This window comes from Sapajus apella, unplaced genomic scaffold, assembly GCF_009761245.1.
Source record: "Sapajus apella isolate SASKATOON/1434 unplaced genomic scaffold, GSC_monkey_1.0 scaffold1, whole genome shotgun sequence".
Lineage (NCBI taxonomy): Eukaryota > Metazoa > Chordata > Mammalia > Primates > Cebidae > Sapajus > Sapajus apella.
Genome location: NW_022436941.1, coordinates 43,098,425 through 43,114,137, shown reverse-complemented (window position 1 = coordinate 43,114,137; position 15,713 = coordinate 43,098,425).

The window sequence follows — 15,713 nt, the reverse complement described above, 5'->3', positions numbered from 1 at the left end:
AGTTACATAAGAAGACATAAAAATGATTTATTTTTTTATTTTTATTCTTTTGTTTTTGAGACAGAGTCCTGCTCTTTCGCCCAGGCTGAAGTACAGTGGCTCCATCTCAGCTCGCTGTAACCTCCGCCTCCCTGATTCAACAATTCTCCTCCCTCATCCTCCTGAGTAGCTGGGATTATAGGCGTGCACCACCACGCCCAGCTAATTTTTCTATTTTTAGCAGAAACAAGGTTTCACCCTGTTGGCCAGGCTGGTCTCAAACTCCTGACCTCAAGTGATCCACCTGCCTCAGGCTCCCAAAGTACTGGGATTACAGGCATGAACCACCACGCCTGGCTGAAAAGTTTTTAAAGAAACCAAGTGACGAACTTTATTAGTACAAATTTATGGGGTACATGAGAAATTTTTTTACATGTATTTAGGGTGTCTATCATCCAAATACAATATATTTTTGTTTAACTATAGTTACCCTATACTACTATCAAACATTAATATATTCCTTCTATCTGACTGCATATTAAAAAAATTTTTTAATATGACCCTGGAAGCACAGACAACAAAAGCAAAATAGACAAATGGGATGTCATCAAACTGAAAAACTTCTGCACAGCAAAGGAAATGATTAACAAAGTAGAGAGAAAACCCATAGAAGGGAGGAAAATATTTGCAAACCATACCTCTGATAAAGGGATTCATATCCAAAATGCATAAGGAACTCAACATATTTAAAAAATGGGCAAAGGACCTGAATAGACATTTATCAAAGATGACACACAAATGGCTAATTGGTACATGAAAAAATGCCCAGCATCACTAATCATTAGGGAAATATAAATTATAACTACAATGAAATAGCACCTCAAACCTGTTAGGATTTTTTTTATAAAAAAGATGAAAATAACTGTTGTGGTGGATACAGAGAAAGGGTACTTTTATACATTGTGGGTGGGAATGTAAATTAGTATGACCATTATAGAAAATTGTGTAGTGGGTCCTCAAAAATGTAAAATAGAATTGCCTTGTGATTCAGCAATCCCATTTCTGAGTATATGTCCAAAGGAAATGAAATCAATATGTCAAAGAAATATCTGCACTCCCCTATTAATTGCAGCATTATTCACAATAGTGGACATGTGGAATCAACCTAAGTATCCATGGACAGATGAATAAAGAAAATTTGCTATATATACATAATGGAATATTATTCAGTCTTAAAATGAAAGATATTCTGTCATTTGCAACAATGTGGATAAACCTGGAGGACATTATGCTAAGGAAAATAAGCCAGGCACAGAAAGACAAATAGCATGATCTCACTTATATGCGGAATCTTAAAAAGGTTGGACTCAAAATAGTAGAGAGTAGAATGATGGTTACCAGAGGCTGGGAGTAGGCAGAGAGGGAGACAATGGGGAATTGCTGGTTGAAGGGTATAACGTTTCAGATAGACAGGAGGAATAACTTTTGTGAATCATTGCACAGCAGGGTAACTATAGTTAATAAGGTATATTTCAATATAACTAAGAGTGAATTTCAAATGTTTCACCACAAAAAGTGATAAGTAAGTGAGGTGGATGTGTTGAATGGCTTGATTTGATCATTTTATTTTCTTTTTATTTTGATAGGTTTTTGGTGAACAGGTGGTATTTGGTTACATGGATAAATTATTTAGTAGCGATTTCTGAGATTTTATTGCGCCCATCACCCAAGCAGTGTACTCTGTATCCAATGCGTAGTTTTTTAATTCTTCACTACCCCTTCCTGCCCTTTCTGCCTGAATCCACAAAGCTCGTTGTATCATTCTTAAGGCTTTGCATCCTCACAGCTTAGCTGCCACTTAATGAGTGAGAACATAGGATGTTAAGTTTTCTATTCCTGAGTTACTTCACATAGATGGAGTCTCCAATTCCATCCAGGTTGCTACAAATGCCATTATTTAGTGCCCTTTTATGGCTGAGTAGTATTCCATGGTGTTTCTGTCTCTCTCTCTCTCTCTCTCTGTGTGTGTGTGTGTGTGTGTGTGTATGTATCACATTTTCTTTATCCACTTGTTGACTTATGGACATTTGGGTTGGTTCCATATTTTTGCAACTGCAAATTGTGCTGCTATAAACATGCATGTGCAAGTATCCTTTTTGTATAATGACTTCTTTTCCTCTGAGTAGATATCCAGGAGTGGGATTGCTGGATCAAATGGTAGATCTACTTTCAGTTCTTTAAAAAATCTCCAGATTGTTTTCCATAGGGGTTGTACTAGTTTGCATTCCCACCAGCAGTGTAAAAGTGTTCTCTTTTCACCACAACCATGCCAACATCTATTATTTTTTTGATTTTTGTATTATGGCCATTCTTGCAGGAATAAGGTGGTATCGCATCATGGTTTTGATTTGCATTTCCCTGATCAATGGTGATGTTGAGCATTTTTTCATATGTTTGTTAGCCATTTATATATCTTCTTTTGAGAATTGTCTAGTCATGTCCTTAGCCCACTTTTTGATGGGATTGTTTATTTATTTTTGCTTGCTAATTTGTAAGTTCCTTGTAGGTTCTGGATAGTAATCCTTTGTCAGATACATAGCTTGTGAAGATTTTCTCCCACTCTGTGGGTTGTCTGTTTACTCTGTTGATTATTTCTTTTGCTGTTCAGAAGCTTTTTAGTTTAATTAAATTCCATCTAATTATCTTTGTTTTGTTGCATTTGCTTTTAGGTTCTTTTTCATAAAGTCTTTGCCTGAGCCAATGTCTAGAACGTTTTTCTGATGTTAACTTCTAGGATTTTTATGGCTTCAGGTCTTAGATTTAAGTCTTTTATCTGTTTTGTGTTGATTTTGTATAAAGGGGAGAGAGGATCCAGTTTCATTCTTCTTCATGTGGCTTGCTAATTATCACAGCACCATTTATTGAATAGAGTGTCCTTTCCCCACTTTATATTTTTGTTTGCTTTGTTGAAGCTGTAAGTATTTGGCTTTATGTCTGGGTTCTCTTTTCTGTTCCATTGGTCTACATGCCTATTTTTATACCAGTACCATGCTGATTTGGTGACTATAGCCTCATAGTATAGTTTGAAGTTGGGTAATGTCATGCCTCTGGACATTCCAGGAATTTGTCCATTGGTGATCATTGGTAAAAAACCTAAAAGATTAGGTTTTTTAGTTTCTGCATGTAAAGATGTTCATAGTAGCCTTGAATGATCTTTTGTATTTGTGTGGTGTCAGTTGTAATATCTCTTGTTTTGTTTCTTACTGAGCTTATTTGTATTTTCTCTCTTTTTTTCTTGGCTAATATTGCTAATGGTCTATAAATTTTATTTATTTTTTCAGAGAACCATATTTTGGTTTCATTTATCTTTCGTATTGTTTTATTTTTGTTTCAATTTCATTTATTTCAGCTCTGATCTCGGCTATTTCCTTTCTTCTGCTGGGTTTGTGTTTGGTTTGTTCTTTTTTCTTTAGTTCCTTGAGGTATGACCTTAGATTGTCTGTTTGTGCTCTTTCAGACTTTTTGATTTTGGTATTCAGTACTATGAAGTTTCCTCTGAGCATGGCTTTTGCTGTATCCCAGGAGTTTTGATAGGTTATGTCACTATTATCAGTCAGTTCAAAGAATTTTTAAATTTCCATCTTGATTTCATTGTTGACCCAGTGATCATTCAGGAGCAGGTTATTTAATTTCCATGTATTTGCATGGTTATGATGGTTCCTTTTGGAGTTGATTTCCAATTTTATTCCACTGTAGTCCGAGAAAATACTTGATCTAATTTTGATTTTCTTAAATTTATTGAGACTTGTTTTGTTGCTTGTCATATGGCTTATCTTGGAGAATGTTCCATGTAGGGATGAATTGAATGTATATTCTGCAGTTTTTGGGTAGAATGTTCTATAAATATCTGTTAAGTCCATTTGTTCTAGGTTATAGTTTAAGTCCATTGTTTATTTGTTGACTTTCTGTCTTGATGGCCTGTCGAGTACTGTCAGTGGAGTATCGAAGTCCTCCACTATGATTGTGCTGCCATCTATCTCATTTCTTAGGTCTAGTAGTACTTATTTTATAAATTTGGGAGTTCCAGTGTTAGGTGCATATATATTTAGGATTGTGATATTTTCCTGTTGGACTAGTCCTTTTATCGTTATATAATGCCCCTCTTTGTCTTTTTTACTGTTGTTACTTTGAAGTCTGTTTTGTCTGATGTAAGAATAGCTACTTCTGCTTGCTTTTGGTGTCTATTTGTGTGGAATGTCTTTTTCCACACCCTTTACCTTTAGTTTATGTGCGTCCTTATGTGTTAGGTGAATCTCTTGAAGGCAGCAGATAGTTGATTGGTGAATTCTTATCCATTCTGCCATTCTGTATCATTAAATAGAGCATTTAGGTCATTTACATTCGATGTTAATATTGAAAATGAGGTTGCCTGAATACCTGCTATTAATCTGATAGATTTTTCTATGTAGATCACCTGATGATACTTTTGCCTCACAATTCTTAAGATTCTTTGCTTTGCCTTGACTTTAGATAACCTGATGACTTTGTGCCTAAGCAATGATCTTTCTGCAATGAATTTCCTAGGTATTTTCTGAGCTTCTTGTATTTGGATATCTAGATCTCTAGCAAGGCCAGGGAAACTTTCCTCTTATTTATTCCCTTAAAAATGTTTACCAATTCTTAGGTTTCTCTTCTTCCTCAGAAATGCCAATTATTCTAAGGTTTGATTGTTTAACATAATCCCCAACTTCTTGGAGGTTTTATTTATTTTTTTAAATTCTTTTTTCTTTGTCTTTGTTGGATTGGGTTAATTTGAAAGCATTGTTGTTGAGCTCTGGAACTCTTTCCTCTACTTATTTGATTTTATTGCTGAAACTTTCCACTGTATTTTGCATTTCTCTAGGTACATCCTTCATTTCCAGAAGTTAAAATTGTTTTTTATTTGTGTGATCTATTTCTGTGGCAATTTTTTTTCCGTCTATATCCTGTATCATTTTTATTTCTTTAAGGTGGTATTCACTTTACTGTGGAGCCTCCGTGAATAGCTTAATAATTGATCTTTTGAATTCTTTTTCTGGCAATTCAGAGATTTCTTCTTGGCTTGGATCCATTGCTTGTGAGGTAGTGTGATATTTTGGGCTGTTAAAAACCTTGTTTTGTCATATTACCAGAATTGTTTTTCTGGTTCCTTCTCCTTTGGGTAGACTATGTGAGAAGAAAGATCTTGGGCTCAGGGGCTATTGTTCAGATTCTTTTGTCTTACGGGTGCTCCCTTGATGTAGTGCTGTCCCCTTTCCCCTAGGGATGGGGATTCCTGAGAGCTGAACTGAAGTGATTGCTATTTCTCTTCTGGGTCTAGCCACCCAGTGGAGCTACCAGGCTCCAGGCTGGTACTGCAGCGTGTCTGCAAAGCATCCTGAGATGTTATTAATCTTCAGGTCTCTCAGCCATGGATACCAGCACCTAGTCTGGTGGAGGTAGTAGGGGAGTTGATTGGACTCAGTAAGGATCCTTGGTTGCAGTTTTGTTTAGTGCACTGGTTTTGTGTTGTTTGGCCTCCAGCCAGAAGGTGGTGCTTTCAAGAGAGCATCAGCTGCATAGTATAGGCAGGATACAAGCTTGCTTTAGGATTGCCTGGGTAAGTATTGAGGCCTTTTAGGTGGTGGTTGGGCCCATAAATCTCCTAAGAGATTATGTCCTTTGTCTTTGGCTATCAGGGTGGCTAGAGAAAGACCATCAGGTGGGGGCAGGGTTATGTGTGTCTGAACGCAGATTTTCCTTGTGTGTGGCTTGCTACATCTGCTGTGGGGGATGGGGTGTGGTTCTGAGGCTTGCTAATGGGGCAATAATCCCAGGGGGTAATAGCTGCCTCCGCTGCTTCATACAGGTTACTACAGAAGTGGGGGAAAGCCAGCAGTGACAGGCCTCTCCACACAGCCTGAAAGGCCAGTCTCATTCCCACCGTGCCCCACCAACAGCACTGAGTATATTTCCAGGCAGCTGATCAGCAGGGCAGAGAACTTGCCCCAGGCTACAAACCTACCTGCTGAGAAAGCAAGCAGGGCTTTCAGGTTTCCTGCCTCCCCACAAGCCACAGTTTCTGTGCTTTTATCTGTACTCCCAGCTCGCTCCCTCCCCGGGATCTGTCCAGGAAACTTCATGTTCAGTCGAAAATGTTACAAAGTTTGTCTGGAAATTTCCTTCTCCCTGTGGTCTTTCTGTAATTCTGCTAGCAGCCCTCCTCAAGGACCGTTGTGAGACAAAGTCAGGAATGGCTTCCTTGGGAACCAACAGTACCCACAGGGCTCTTCCTGCTGCTTCCTCTACTTCTGTATTTCACTTGGCTCTAAATTTGTCTCGACTTCAGGTAAGGTCAAATTCTCCCATGATCTAAATCTTCACATTCCCCAGTGAGGTTGTGTGTTCAGACATGGACATTCTCCCTCTCACACTTTGGGCACTCATAGTTTTCTGGCTGTCGCATGGAAACTGCCATGGCAAGCTGCTTCATTCAAAGTGTCTGTGGATCCTGTTGGTTTTCCTGGTATTTTCCTGTTGTAGTTCTTGGAGCAAAAGTTCATAATGTGAGTCTCTGCATGCTGCTCTGTCCATCTGAGTGGGAGGTGCAACTTAGTTCTGCCTCCTATCTGCCATTTTTCCCAATAGATCTTTTTTTTTGATCATTTTGTATTGTGTACATGTATCAAAACATCACGTTTTAACCTCATAAATGTATCTGATTATGATTTATCAGTTAAAAATACAATATTTGGTTAAGATTTGTTTTATGAAAATAATATATTTTCATTTTGCAAATAAATTATATCACACTAGTAGATACTCATTTTCAAACTGTACCTCCCAATCTCTTAGTGATTTTAATAGCTCCACTCACCTTGAGGTGATCAGTCAGGAACCAGTCTCAGTGGACAGAAGGGATCCTAGTTATTTAAACAGAGCCTTTAATATTAAGAATGTTAAATTAGGCATAAAGTTTACTAGAAAACTAAAAAGGGGACAGGAGAATATTAAGGCACCACAGCTACCACCACTAGGGCTGGAGGAACAAAAAGAAGAGATTGAAATTACTGACACTTAGCTGCTTAGAAGAGAGGACTCACAGACCTGACAACCTGACGTCTGAGTAGGGGACACTGTTATGTTGTTGCTAATATTTCTGGAGCAGGAGGACATGATAAACTTGTTTGCCAAGTGTTGGAAAAATTGCATCTAAATTCAGCTGATGCCAGCTGGGGTAAAGATGTGTTGTCAGGGTAATGCTAACAAAAATGGCACATACACAGGAAGCTTGTAGAAAGCAAACAGGAAGAAGACAGAGGGGGCAAGTTGACTCTTTCTACTTCTAGGATTCCTTTTTGGCAGAGTGTAACATGGAGCCCGCTGGCAAAGCCAAAATGGAATTTACAAGGTCTCAGTCCTATCATCAGAGGCTAGAGTGTAGAAGTCCAGGTGTAGATCTAAGAGACAATTGCTTGATAACTGGCACAGCCTGTATGGTCTTTTTGAGATCTATTTGTCTGTTAGACCTGTGTAGGGCAGTAATCAAATAAGCATCTTAATGGCTTGCCTTTTTTGAGATATTTTCTATTTATGTTCCTTGATTTAGAGAGCATATAACTTGTTTCAGATCTTTGATCATCTACTTCATTGAATTTAATGAATGAATTTACCTGTTTTAGTTCTGTGCTTGTTTTACTTTTTCGTTGTTGTGATATCTTTGTTTTCAAAAACTAAAAAAAGCCCATTACTCTGTTAGAAATGTTTATGAAATAGGGCTTTTGAGTTACCTAAAATAATATGTAAAATTGTGTAGGTTACATGTTAGAATACTAAACATGTTATTCCAAGGTACTCTTCCAATGCTACAATTTTAAATGTTTCCATACACTAAATATGACATTGATTTATGATTTTTTTCTTTGGATAGTGAATCTTGGTTTTAAAAATATTCTTTTATCCATGGGGTATTTAACTGCCTTCTATTAGAACAGCTTTTTTAGTCTAAACTACTGCCTGAGTTCCAAACTTGGTTAAATATTCTTACTACAGCCCCCACTTTTTAAAAATATGGCTTAATATGCTCCTCTTTAATTCAAAACAACGTTTCTTCAAACAACTATTTCAAACAGGTCTCCAAAGGATGTAGTGGTTTGGTTCTCTTAGAATGTGCAACTTTGTTAAACTGCCATCTACATAGTCTGCTGACATCTGAAATTAGCTTTTAGAACAGTGACCGCGGTTACCATAGCGACTATTACTCTGATAATCCAAACTCATTTATTAACCTAGGGAGTGCTTGTCAAGGAAGTCAAAGGTTGGCACTAATTGATTTGAGGTTACTGTCTGAATATTAGTTTATGTTGAACTGATTTGTTTTTATAAAACATATCTAACATATGTTAAGCTTATATGGGATAAAGCTTGCATAGTATAGTTTATCCCAAAATAAGCTGTTGGCTGGCCATTTTTAGAAATTTCACTATTTCTATAAATATTAGTGATAGTATGTTCTATTACTTGATATGTTGCTTCTTTAAAGTCACTGGAGGAATTGGTCATTCAATTTGTAAATAAACTGAAATGCTATCTTGGGTTTTTTCCTCATGAGTTCAGAATGCTTTGGGCATTTTCCTATCTGTGTAACTCAAGGTGGGTGGATAAAAGAAGGTGAGGTAAAATGAAAATTATGGTATTTTTATTGTTGTTTTTACTTTATTGGCTCTGATAAAGTGTTTCTTCAGAGTTTGAAGGCATTTCATTAAGGATCTTGGCTCATTTAAAAAACTGAGATTTTTTTTCATGTTGTTGCTACTAGATCACTAAAAGTAGATCTCTATTATCTCAACATTAGTTTCTTAAATGTCAAGATAGAATATTACTTATGCATGTCTAAAATGTTTTTGGAACTAAATTTGTAAAGAAACCAATTTTTAGTTTTAAAAGTATATTCTTATTTAGAATTTTTAAGAAATGTAATTTTTATTGATAAATAATTGTATGCATATATTTATGTAGTACAGTGTGATGCTTGTATACATGTATACATTGTAGAATGAGCAACTCAGGCTAATTAATATATCTGTCACCTCACATGCTTGTAAAATCCAACCTTTTGGCAATTTTGAAATATATATTAACACTAATTATAGTCACCTTGCTTTGCAATAGATCACCATAACTTAAAAGGATATTTGCTTTTTTTCCCTTTTAATAATTTCAGCTTTTATTTCAGATTCAGGAGGTATGTGTAAGTTTGTTACATGGCTATATTGCACAATGCTGAGGTTTGGGTTACGGCTGATCTCGTTACCCAGTAGAGAGTGTAGTACCTGATAGTTTTTTAACCCCTTCCCTCCTCTCTATTTCCCTTCCTCTAGTAGTCTCCATTGTCTACTGTTGCCATCTTTATGTCCATGTGTATACAATGTTTAGCTCCAATTTATAAGTGAAAACATGCAGTATTTGGTTTTCTGTTTCTGGATTAATTTGCTTAGGATAATGGTCTCCAGGTGCATCTATATTGCTGCAAGGACATGATTTCGTTCTTTTGGATGGCTTCATAGTATTCCATGGTGTATATGTACCACGTTTTCTTTTGCAGACCATCATTATTCTGATACTAAAATTAACAAATATAGCACAAGAAGAGAAAACTACCCACTAATACTCCTATGAATATAGAGGTAAAAACTTCAACAAAATATTAGCAAATAGAATTCAGCAACATATAAGGATTATATACTATGACAGACCAGAGTTTATCCTAGGAATGCAGGATAACTTCAACATACTAATCAAATATAATATAAAATACAAATGCAAAAAACAATCATTATAACAGATCATATTAACAGAATAAAGGATAAAAATCACATGATCATCTCAAAAGATACAGAAAAAGCATTAGAAACAATTCAACTTCTCATGATAAAAACACTTGAACACAAGGGAACTCTCTCAACCTGTTATAAAGGGCAACTATGAAGAACCTAAGACTAACATTTTACTTAATGGTGAAAGACTGATAGCTTTACCCTTAACACTAGGAATAAAAGACAAAGATGTCCGCTCTAATCACTGCTATTTAACATTGTACTGAAGGATCAAGCCAGGGAAATAATCAAGAAAGAGAAATATAAGGCATCCAGATCAGAAAGGAAGAAGTGAAACTATCTTTATTTATAGATGTCATGATCTTGTGTATAGAAAATTCTAAGGAATACATATACACACAAATTATCATAACTAATAAACAGTTTTAGTAATGTTGTATGATACATGATCAATATGCAAGATTCAATTATATACTTGCATTTCCTAGCAATAGATAATCCAAAAATGGAATTAAGAAGATAATTTCATTTATAATAGTCTTAAAAAGAATAACTTAGGAATGAATTTTACAAAGAAAGTGAGAATTGTACAGCAAAAACTTAAAAAATTATATAAAAACACAAAAATAAGAAAGACAGGGATTGGAAGACTTAGAATTGTTTAGAGGACAATACTCTTCAAATTGATCTATAGATTCAGTACAATTCTATCAAAATCCTAGATGACCTTTTTTGCTGGAATTGACAAACTAATCTTAAAATTCATATGAAAATGCAAGGAACCAAGAATAGCCAAAATAATCTTGAAAAAGAAAAAGTTCAACACAGACACTTCTCAGTTTTGAAACTTACTAAAAAACAACAACAGTCAAAGCAGTGTGGTACTGATTTAAGGATAGACACGTTGGTCAATGAAACAGAATTGAGAATCCAGAAATAAACCTTACATTTATAGTTTATTGATTTTCAACAAGGATTTCAAGAATATTCAACTGAAAAAGAATAGTCTTTTAAAAAAGTAGTGTTGGGACAATTGGATATCCGTATACAAGAAAATAAGGTTAAGTTGGACCCCTACCTATAAGCAAAACTTAACTCAAAATGGATCAAAGAAGTAAATGTAAGAGCTCAAGCCATAAAATTCTTAGAAAAAACAGGCATAAATCCTCATGACCTTGGATTAGGCAATTATTTATTAGATATGACACTAAAAGCATAAGCATGAAAGAAAAAAATACATACATTGGATTTCATAAAAACTTTTATACTAATGTTTACGGTAGCATTTTTTATCATTATAGTCAAAAGGTAGAAACATTCCAAATGTTCATCAACTGATGATTGGATAAATAAATGTATCATATCCATATAATAGAATAGTATTCTGCCATAAAAATGAGTAAAGTAATGATACATATGACAATATGGATGAACCTTGAAAACATTATGCTAAATGAAAGCAGCGAATATAAAAGGCCACATATTGTCTGACTCCATTATTAGAAATGTCCAAAATATACAAATCCATGAGACAAACTGTAGATTATGAATTGCAAGAGGGTAAGGGGAGTGGGAATGTGGAATGACTTCCAATTGGTGTGGAGTTTTGTGGGTTAATAAAAACTAACTATTTGGTCTTTGTTTCTGGCACAGAGCTCCTAAAACATTTGGAATTTACTGTCTTTTGTATGCTTATAAGATCAGGGCAAGACCACTTCAAGATGGGAGCTGGTTTTCAGAAAAATTAACCACATAATTAGAGAGTCAGATTCTTTCCACTTCAGGAGGCAGTGCTTAATTTTTCCTTCTTTAGTGTTGTCTAGGTTTAGTAACTTCTAATGAAAATAATATGGAAAGGGAAAAATAGTAACTTTATAGTCAGAAACCTGGCTGACATTATCTTAATGAAGTGATCAAGGTTACTGTTTAGTCCGTTCTCACATTGCTATAAAGCAATACATGAGACTGGATAATATTTTTTTTTTTTTTTTTTTTTGAGACGGAGTCTCACTCTTTTGGCCTAGGCTGAAGTGCATTGGTGCAATCTTGGCTCACTGCAACATCTGCCTCCTGGGTTCAAGCGATTCTACTGTCTCAGCCTGGTTACTAAGTAATTTTTAAGAAAAGAGGTTTAATTGGCTGATGGTTCCACAGCCTATACAGGAAGCATGGCAGCATCTGCTTCTGGTCTCAGGGAGCTTTTACTCATGGCGGAAGGCAAAGCTGGAGCAGGCATCTTCACATAGGGGGAGCAGGAGGAAGAGAGAGAAGGGGGAGGTGCCACATGCTTTTAAACAACCAGATCTCATGATAACTCACTCACTCACGGATCACAAGAACAGCATGGAGGGGATGGTGCTAAATCTTTCATGAGAAACCAATACCATGATTCAGTCACCTACTACCAGGCCCCATCTACAACACTGGGGATTACAGTTACACATGAAATTTGGGTGGGGACATAGATCCAAACCATATCATTTACCATCACCAGTAATAAATCATATTGATATCTCTTCCAAGTATGATGTGATGAGAGGGGCACTTCACCTGTATAGTATTCGTGTCAAGGATTCCTAACCCTGGTATAATCATGAGAAAACATCAGACAAGCCCAAATTGTGTAACAGCCTACAAAATATATACCACAGCAGTGCTCTTCAGAAGTTGTGAAGTCATGAAAAACAAGGAATAACAGGAACTCTCAGAGACTGGAGGAAACTAAGGAAATATCAAGTCTAAGTGCAACATAGTAAACTGCTTTGGATCCTGGAACAGAAAAAGGGCATTTATTGGAAAAACTGGTGAAATCTGAACTTTGGTTAATAATGTTGTACCCATTTTAATAACTTAGTTTTGATAAATGTACCATGATTATGTAAAATACTAAGATTGGAAGATTAAAGGAAGTGGTACCTTCTCTGTAACACTTCTGTAAGTCTAAAATTATTTCAAAATACAAAGCTTAAAAATTACTGTGATTTACGTGCTCTGTCATTTCTTCTTCTGCTTCTTTTGGAGAATTATGATTTTCCTCCCTCATAAAGAATCCCCTTAAAAGTAATACTGATTGGCTCTGAATTCTGTGGGCTATTTATTTTTCTTACTTAAAAGAAAGTCTTTACAATCCTCATCAATCTAATCATTATATTTTAAAACCTGTAACAATATACTTTTGGCTCCATGATTCCAGAATATCATATTATGTGGTTGAAAAATCTGAATGTTATACAGTTCTTAATCCATTAAATAATTTGAATATGTATTTAAATTCAAGTCTTATATTTCAAATTATTCTAATTTACAATAGAAAGTAAGTTATTTTGCCTTTTAATAATGATAAAAATCAGATTAATATTATGCTAGGAGGTTTAATATTTATTCATATTTTATATTCCACCAACGTTAAAAAATTCTTGAGTTAGGTTACAATAAAAATACACACATAGCTATTTAAAAGCCTTGTTCTAGAAAAATGAGAACATGGAAAGGTGTTACATTTTAAAAAATTATACAAAAGTTTTTACAATCTTTTCATAGTTTTATAAAAGAATATATAGAGAGAATATGTATAAAAGAATATATATAATATTAAAAGAATATATATAATCTATATTCTCTTTATGTATCTATATCTATAGATATAGATATACTTGTTCTATATGCCTAGAAGAACATATACCAGAGTTTTTAGCAGAAATAGTCATCATTGTGTTGTGGTATTTAAAGTTTTTCTCTGCCCTATTCTGCATTTTCAAAAGTATATACAAGGAATTTTCAGTACTTTTGCAATTAGAAAAACAATAAATATTAAAAACATACATGCATATATATAATGTGATTGTTAAAATTGGCAATAGCACAGAGAAAAGAAATCAATATATATTGTTTTCCTCAATAAATGAATCTAAAATTTACAAGATTTTTTTACTTTCTGACATTTATAAAATGGTTCTAAATTCTTCATGCTTTGTGTTTTAACTTATAAACACGTTCCAACGTAGATGCAGAAGTCATATATGTCTCCATTAACAAAAAAAACTCATGTCCTTTACTTAGGACAGCGAATTCTCAAAGAAATTTGGCTTTTACAGTTTTGTAGATGGCTAGCCATTATATTTTACGATAACACTCCATTTAACCAGTGTCATAGAGATAATGCAGAATTTAAAAAATAAGTTTAAATCTGTAAATATCAAAACTTCTATTTTAATTATTTAGAATGCAAATATTTGCACAATACTTTCCCAACTTAAATCCTATTTGATTCAGGGTAAGCTTTATGAATCTTAAATATTGAATTAAGCTGTGATGCATTGACACGTTGTTGAGTATATTATATTACCACTTACTAAAATCAAATGCTTTCAGATTGTATGGAAGAATTATAAAGAAGACAAGGTCTGGCCTACTCTCTAAATTGTCTACCAGCTCTTACTAATTTATCATGACATGGTTCACCTAATTGTTGGAGCCTATATGTAACTTCTTGTCCTATCATATAAAGCTCATGGATTTCACCATAGGCCTTTTAGCCTTTTTATTTCTATGTTTTAAGCCAAATTCTAGTTCAAAACCACAGATGATCAGAGGTCTTACCTGGATCAAGTGGGGGCATTATGGTATTTTTATAGCTAACTTAAGAAAAAAATTATGACCCAATTATTTGAGACTAGTGCTTGCTTGTGATCTAAAATCAAATTTCTTATACTTTTGACAAATTTTTATTGCAGAAGGCTGTAGTTGAAGCATGTGTAGTGAAGCTTTTATTAGACACTGTACTTGGCTCTTCATGGCAAGCTACTTGCCTCTCTTTTTGAGACAATAATTACACCTATGCTATAAGATTTTGAGGGGATTAAGTGGAATGTATATAAAATGCTTAACACAGTGCCTGGAGCATAACAAGAGCATAATTATTATTTGTGAAAGGAAGAGAAGGCCAATGTAGATGGAGAGTAAGGCAGAGTGCTGTGCCATTAGAGGAAGGAAAGTTGATAAGGGCCAGGTGGGGCTGTGCTAAGATTTGGGACTTCATTTGGGAGCAAAGTGGGTATCCCTGAAGGGTTTTAAGCAAGGTATGGCATGATCATATTTGAATTTTGAAAAGAATATTCAGGCTGCTCTTTGGAAAGCAGAAGAGCAAGTGTACATGTCTTATCTCTGGTCTGTATGTTTATGAGTTGAACATCTTTGATTTAAACCAGTGGCTCAAATCCTTCCCAAAATTACACATGTGACACATGCGGAGTCTTAGCTTCCTACTTTTATTTTGACATGCTAATAGCACACTTGCAAGGTATATAGCTCTTAGGTTCTAGGTAATTTTTGACTAAACTTGTGAATGTAGGGACATCTATGTAGGGGATAGGCAGAATGCCAAGGAGCAGACCAGACTTCAGTGTGGCTTCCTGAATTCTCTGGTAATGCTTGCCTTTTACTTGGAAGCTTTGCTTCCTCTCCAGGTTTTATTACTTTAGTCTCAGATAATATAAGACAACTCTGTGGCATAGTTGCTACCATTTGCCTATTCCCCACTCATCCTGGATTTTTCCCTCTTCTTGGAGTGCCAGAATCCTTATCGTAGCCCTACATGTACCTATCAAATTGCTACAGTTGGCAGAAGCATTGGGACTTCTGCCAACATTCCTGATCCAACACTTGGCTTATTATTGGCATCTATGTTATATCATCTCACTCTGCCTTAATTTCTATATGGTTTGCAGCTGTTGGATCTTTATCTGACTGCAGCTACCATAAATGCTTTGGCCTTTACCATATTTTGATGTGTATCCCTTGGCTCACTTCTTATAGACATGAAGGGCTTACCTTTCTTCCTGTCTGGATCTGGGCTCTTCCTTTGGTCTTTCCTTTCACCTC